The 7,817-nt window shown below is 44.0% G+C and overlaps 1 long non-coding RNA gene across 1 annotated transcript; it reads right to left on the bottom strand.

The window, feature by feature from the left end:
* Window positions 1-248: 248 nt before the first annotated feature.
* Window positions 249-4,808, bottom strand: LOC148002569 (uncharacterized). Its single transcript, XR_015633043.1, has 2 exons — window positions 4,637-4,808; window positions 249-497 (listed from the first exon to the last, which is right to left on the bottom strand). It is a non-coding gene; the product is annotated as an uncharacterized LOC148002569 (long non-coding RNA).
* Window positions 4,809-7,817: the final 3,009 nt, after the last annotated feature.

Raw genomic sequence — 7,817 nt, forward strand, 5'->3', positions numbered from 1 at the left:
TCTTTAGCATCAGGATTCCAATCTGGACACTATCTAAACCTACACACCAAGGTCATGACTAGCTTTTAGAACTTCTAAACTTATACAGATTGTGATCCCTGAGGCACAGTCCCAAGAAGTGTTAGGAGTACTAACATATGCAATGTTACATCATTTGTAATAAGAAATCAAGCCTATCCCCACACCTATCTTGATAAAACCCGGGGCAAACATGAAATTAAGTCTAGGGAGCTTTTTGAAGATCTGAGTTTCCCTCTAGGTCCCAGCTCTCAGCCCCAACAGCTAGTACACGGCTGGTGAGGGTTGAGAGTTGATGGCTGTCAGGGTGGTCAGCAGCACCAGTTACGGTCCTTTCCAGTGAGTATCTGGGTTCGGTGCCATCGTATGTAGCCGAGTCTCCGACCTGGAACTGGTGAGATGTCTCAGGGGTCCCCAGGGCATAGGCTGCTGCCAGCTCTGAGCAGATTTCTTTCTGTATCACCTGTAGGTCTTTTAGCCTGGCACACAAATCATTATTACTATGGCACTATGACATGTTGATTCAGTAACATCATCTAATACAGTCAGGGGGGCTGAGGCCCCATTTAAGATCTCAAAGGGGATAAGGCTGAATCTGGAAGGGGTATTTCTTGCTCTGAAGAGAGCAAGAGGGAAGGAGTATCACCCAGTCTGCGCCAGTCTCCATGGTTAATTTGGTCAGGGTCTCTTTTAGGGTTCTATTTATTTACTCTACCTGTCCTGAACTTTGAGGTCTGTAAATACAATGTAATTTCCAATCGACCTCTAAATACTTGGCCACACCCTGGCTTACCTTGGCAACTAAAGTAGGGCCGTTGTCTGACCAGATTACCTTGGGCATTCCAAATCGGGGGAAGATTTCTTCCAGTATCTTCTTGATGATTGCAGAGGCCGTCTCTCGTTTGGTGAGGAAAGCTTCTATCTATTCCTGAAAAAGTATCTACAAGCACTAGGAGATACTTGTGATTATATTTTTCTGGTTTTATCTCAGTGAAGTTCACTTCGACTTTTCACCAAACTCTCTAGGTCTCTTTGCCCTGTTTGCTTGCTAAGCATTCACTTATTGACATACCTTATACTTTCTACTGCCTCTCTGGCTAAAATCTTAAAGTCTATTACATACACTTAACTACTTGGACAAACGTTTTATCTCCTAAATGAGTCCATTTCTGTATTTGGCAAAGTGAGTCTTTTCTTTGTTCTCTGGGGGAGTATAGCTTTCCCCTCAAGTGTGCCATTGTCCTTTATCTTTTAAGCAATTTGGGCCTTTTCTAAGTGAAGCCATCCCTTAGTCCGATCCTAGTTCTCAGTGGCTGTCTCTTGCAGGCCTGCAACCAGGATAGGCTCCTGCATAGCCATTTCCCGAGCCACTTTATCTGCTTTGTTACTGCCCAATGCCACTGAATCTCTTCCCTCCTGATATCCCGAGCAATGAATAGTACTCACAGTTGTTGGCTTCACCAGGGCATCCAAGAGATGGCAAAGGCATCTGCGGCACTGATGTACTGGGGGGTTGAGGTTCAGCCATCCTAGATGACATTGTGTTGTCCACCATGGCAGCACTCACTTATCTCTGACCTTCATGAAGAGAACTGTTCCCGTCTGTGGACAAGGTAGCCTCGGCTTTCAGCAGGGGTCAATCAGCCAGTTGCAGAGGTCTTTTCTCCACCCATGGGCTTCTGCCAGTGCTTGACACTCGTGCTGTGGTGGCTCCAGGTCGGATTGGGCAGCAAGGTGACCAGATTGCCCCCAACAGGTGGAGAATCTAGTCCATGGCAGCTGACCAGTGGTCCCATCTTTTGGGACACTCTATTCAAAGGCAAACATCAGCCACTCTATCACAGTTTAATTCCTGGATTGGGTGATAATTGTTAGTGCCCGGCTGGCAGGAGTGATATGTTCCAAGTAGAACAGCGCTAAGCCATTCATCTCCCAGCATCAGGTACTGGTGCACTGAGACAGGTCTTAAGCTCCGCATACACAGTCTGTAGATATGCATACACATGGCCTCACCCAGCCATTTCAGCCCACGCAAGCCATTTTGGGGAGCAATTTTCTCATGAGCAAGGGATGGGGGCAGTCAGGGATGACTATGAACTAGTGGGTTACCCGGCCCACGCCAAGGTCCACTGTTCTTCAGGCAGTCCATAAGTATTGTTTGTTGCCAGTAGGCCCCTGTACCCAAGGTCTTTGGATACTGGCCCACTGGAGCATAGGAGCACAGAGCATTGGGTCCCTGTATCCATAAAACAACTGGGCAGGCTTCCCTCCTATCTCTGCACATAGCCAGCACTCCAGGACCGAGAGGCTCTCCAGTGTCCCCTCTTGTTCTTTCTGGGGCAGTCCCTGACCCAGTGTCTTTTTTTTTCTTTGCATTAGGCACATGGATCTTTAGCCAGGAATTCTCTTCTGTTGCCAGGTACTGTCTTCCTAGGTTCCCTAACTACTGTGGCCAGTATATGTTCCTCTCTTGTCTTTTATCTCTTTTAGCTCTCTATCTTCCTCTTCTTTTTGTCTCTTTTCTTCCCTAGCTTTCTGCTCTTTTTACCTTCTTTTCTCTTTCTCTTTGTTTAACCTTACTTTCTCTGTAACTTATACTAACTCTCAGCAACTTAGCTTAACCCTTCAAATTTCTGTAACTTTCTCTTCATACCCTTTCCTTATCTTAGCCAGATTGGTGGGGCATTTTCCAGCCCCTAGGAGACCCACCCTTGGAGCCTGGGGGCAGACCTGGAGCACTCCCTACCTTCAGGCGTATTGAAGTCAACAGTCAGGAGCCTTCCATCCATGTCTGGAACATTCTTTCTGGCCTCTAGCAGGATTCTGTCTTTCCTCGGTGGTAAAGAAGATCTGTAACAGTTACTAACAAGCATCTCACGTGGGATGGTGAGAAAACAAGAAGGGAATCTAGAGGAGAGAGGTTCACTGAAGAGGACAAATAGCATTTAGTCACACAGCTAAACCAGGAGGCCTTTTTTTGGACAAAAAGGCCACTGTAAATATAAGCACAAGCTTTGTCTATGAAACAGAAAGGCGAGCAGAGAGGCAGCCTAGCTGTTACCGGCTGTCTCTCTGGGCTTAGATTTTCCCTTAAGGAGTACCTACCTCCCTTCAGTGTCAGCTTGGTGGCTTTGCCTCTCAAGAGAACCAGCCTCCAAATGACACTAGGCTTCTAGTAACAACTAATAACAAAAGGATGGAGAGATGGTTAGAACCTGGGTGCTAGATACTAAGCAGCTGACAAAAGAATTGTAACCAGTTCACCTGGGGCTTTCAGGACTTTAGTAGCAGCCCTTTACCAAACTGTCTCAGTGGGCTATAGGCCCATGGAAAAGAAAACATTAATCCTGACTGGCAAAACAAAGTTCTTCACAGTTGTAGATTCTTTGAAACTATTTTAGGGGCTCTTTTTGTCCCCCAACCTGGGGCATTTTAACCATAGGGGCAGGAACTGGCTGCTGTGGGGATAGGACCAAAGGCACTCTCCATGTTAATGATGATCAGCGAGAAAAGTAATTTAATGTTGGAGACTGACTCCTCCCTTGGAATAAGGACAGCAGATAAGGCAGGCTTCCTTAAAGAACTTCTCTTAATGAGCGCTCTCCTTCTGTGAGCAAATGTCAGAAATTCCTTTCTTGTTTTCCTTATAGTCCTCTCCCACCTCGCTCTCAGCCTTTTTAGATAGTTCTTCCCTTAGCATTTCTAATACCGCCTGTCCCTTTTTTTATAGCCTGTTGACAGCATTTCTGATCTTTTAGGCAGCTACGCACTAAGTGCCATACCGGCTGAAACTCCGCCTTTAAGATTCCTTACTCCCAAGGAAAATTTAAATCTTTCCCAGTTCATCACAGCTGGCTGTGAGCACAAGCACAGATAAAACACTATGTTTTTGTTTTGTTTTTCTTTCCTTTTTTCAGAGCTGGGGACCGAACCCAGGGCCTTGCGCTTGCTAGGCAAGAGCTCTACCACTGAGCTAAATCCCCAACCCCCAAAACACTATGTTTTAAAAATTAACTTTGGCTATCAACCAACACACCACCACTAGAGCGGGGTCTACAAAATTAAGTTTCTTACTCACTAAGCGTTAAGGGGACCAAGTAAAACTCTTCGACGAACAAAGCAAACAGTTACATGATTTCAAATACAGTCGTCGGTCCAAGATTTTAAACACAGTCATCAGTCCAAATTCAAACACGAAACAAAAGTCAAAAAGACACTAACAGACACAACACGTCCAGAAAACCACAGTCAGGTCACAAAGAAGACAAACAATTCCAACAGTCAAACAAGTAACAAGCAGACGCGCCGCGAGGCTTTGGTACCAAACTGAAACCAAGAATTCAGACGGAGTCAGCGAGGGTCTTGGATCCTCTACTCCAATAAAATTCAGACGGAGTCATCAAGGGTGCGGATCCCTCCGAAAACGGACGGAGGTGCCACGGATCCGGATCTCCCTCTCCTCCAACCACCCTTGGAACGTCTTCCAGGGCTGAGGGGGAGAAGTCCGAGCTCGTCAGCTCCTTCTCTGGCCCGCCCAGATAGTCCCCAGATCTGAGCCTATTGATCGATCGTTCACAGGACAAGACACAACAGACAAGACAAACACCGGCCGGCTTACCTCCCGGTGGGTGGTCGGTGATCTCTGGGCGGAGGGTCTCCAAATCCCGGACGAGCCCCCATAATGAAAGACCCCCGGAGAGGACCTTTCCCTCAGGAGGAGTCCCAAGCGCCCAATGACCGAGCCGAGTCCACTCGGATGCAATCAGCAAGAGGGTTTATTGGAAAACACAGGTACCTTCGGGCACACAGTCTCTTTGGAGGACTTGCGCGCCCAGCAGCTCCAGCATGGGGCTTTTATAGGGATTGGGGAAGCAGAAGCGGGCGTACAGAAGCAGATGCATAGTTACGGGGATTGGTGGATTCAAACGAGGCACATAGACATGTTCACATATGATTGGCTATTTCACATGATGAGGTAATAAGGTATAGCTACACACATTGGCAGGTTTGGGGCGTCCTGGATGTGGGGGCTGGGGGCTTATCTCTTCCTGCCAGGTGGCCTGTGAGTCAGGTCCGGTACTCCTGGTCTGTTCTGCATTCCTTTCCTTTTATGGTCTCTTAGTTCTAGCGGCAGGGCGGGGCTGCCTGGACTTGCTTTTCACAGTGTTTAGTCCTGAGTTGAAACATACTCTTTTAACTTCATATTTTTAAACCTTAAATCTGTATAGTTTTCCTTTCACCCATAGGCATACAAGAAGCCTACAGAACTCCAAATAGATTGGACCAGAAAAGAAACACCTCCCGTCACATAATAGTCAAAACACCAAACGCACAAAATGAAGAAAGAATATTAAAGGCAGTAAGGGAAAAAGGTAAAGTAACATATAAAGGCAGACCTATCAGAATTAAACCAGACTTTTCGCAAGAAACTATGAAAGCAAGAAGATCCTGGACAGATGTCATACAGACCCTAAGAGAACACAAATGCCAGCCCAGGTTACTGTATCCTGCAAAACTCTCAATTAACATAGATGGAGAAACCAAGATATTCCATGACAAAACCAAATTTACACAACATCTTTTTACAAATCCAGCACTACAAAGGATAATAAATGGTAAAGCCCAAAATACACAGGCAAGCTATACCCTAGAAGAAGCAAGAAAATAATCGTCTTGGCAACAAAACAAAGAGAAGAAAAGCACACAAACATAACCTCATATCCAAATATGAATATAACAGGAAGCAATAATCACTATTCCTTAATATCTCTCAACATCAATGGCCTCAACTCCCCAAAAAAAAGACATAGATTAACAAACTGGATACGCAACGAGGACCCTGCATTCTGCTGCCTACAGGAAACACACCTCAGAGACAAAGACAGACACTACCTCAGAGTGAAAGGCTGGAAAACAACTTTCCAAGCAAATGGTCTGAAGAAGCAAGCTGGAGTAGCCATTCTAATATCAAATAAAATCGATTTTCAACTAAAAGTCATCAAAAAAGATAAGGAAGGACACTTCATATTCATCAAAAGAAAAAACCCACCAAGATGAACTCTCAATCCTAAATATCTATGCCCCAAATACAAGGGCACCTACATACATAAAAGAAACCTTACTAAAGCTCAAAACACACATTGCAACTCACACAATAATAGTGGGAGATTTCAACACCCCACTCTCATCAATGGACAGATCATGGAAACAGAAATTAAAAAGAGATGTAGACATACTGAGAGAAGTCATGAGCCAAATGGACTTAACAGATATTTATAGAACATTCTATCCTAAAGCAAAAGGTTATACCTTCTTCTCAGCTCCTCATGGTACTTTCTCCAAATTTGACCATATAATTGGTCAAAAAACAGGCCTCAAAAGGTACAGAAAGATAGAAATAATCCCATGCGTGCTATCGGACCACCACGGCCTAAAACTGGTCTTCAATAACAATAAGGGAAGAATGCCCACATATACGTGGAAATTGAACAATGATCTACTCAATGATAACCTGGTCAAGGAAGAAATAAAGAAAGAAATTAAAGACTTTTTAAAATTTAATGAAAATGAAGGTACAACATACCCAAACTTATGGGACACAATGAAAGCTATGCTAAGAGGAAAACTCATAGCGCTGAGTTCCTGCAGAAAGAAACAGGAAAGAGCATATGTCAGCAGCTTGGCAGCACACCTAAAATCTCTAGAACAAAAAGAAGCAAATACACCCAGGAGGAGTAGAAGGCAGGAAATAATCAAACTCAGAGCTGAAATCAACCAAGTAGAAACAAAAAGGACCATAGAACGAATCAACAGAACCAAAAGTTGGTTCTTTGAGAAAATCAACAAGACAGATAAACCCTTAGCCAGACTAACGAGAGGACACAGAGAGTGTATCCAAATTAACAAAATCAGAAATGAAAAGGGAGAAATAACTACAGATTTAGAGGAAATTCAAAAAACCATCAGACCCTACTATAAAAGCCTATATTGAACAAAACTTGAAAATCTGCAGGAAATGGATACTTTCCTAGACAGATACCAGGTATTGAAGTTAAATCAGGAACAGATAAACCAGGTAAACAACCCCATAACTCCTAAGGAAATAGAAGCAGTCATTAATGGTCTCCCAACCAAAAAGAGCCCAGGTCCAGACGCGTTTAGTGCAGAATTCTATCAGACCTTCATAGAACACCTCATACCAATATTATCCAAACTATTCCACAAAATTGAAACAGATGGAGCACTAACGAATTCCTTCTATGAAGCCACACGTACTCTTATACCTAAACCACACAAAGACCCAACAAAGAAAGAGAACTTCAGACCAATTTCCCTTATGAATATCGACGCAAAAATACTCAATAAAATTCTGGCAAACCGAATCCACGAGCACATCAAAACAATCATCCACCATGATCAAGTAGGCTTCATCCCAGGCATGCAGGAATGGTTTGATATACGGAAAACCATCACCGTGATCCATTATATAAACAAACTGAAAGAACAAAACCACATGATCATTTCATTAGATGCTGAGAAAGCATTTGACAAAATTCAACACCCCTTCATGATAAAAGTCCTGGAAAGAATAGGAATTCAAGGCCTATACCTAAACACAGTAAATGCCATATACAGCAAACCAGTTGCTAACATTAAACTAAATGGAGAGAAACTTGAAGCAATCCCATTAAAATCAGGGACTAGACAAGGCTGCCTGCTCTCTCCCTACTTATTCAATATAGTTCTTGAAGTTCTAGCCAGAGCAATCAGAGAACAAATGGAGGTCAAGGGGATACAGA

The sequence above is a fragment of the Rattus norvegicus genome, chromosome 11 (genome assembly GCF_021556685.1).
Source record: "Rattus norvegicus strain SHRSP/BbbUtx chromosome 11, alternate assembly SHRSP_T2T, whole genome shotgun sequence".
Lineage (NCBI taxonomy): Eukaryota > Metazoa > Chordata > Mammalia > Rodentia > Muridae > Rattus > Rattus norvegicus.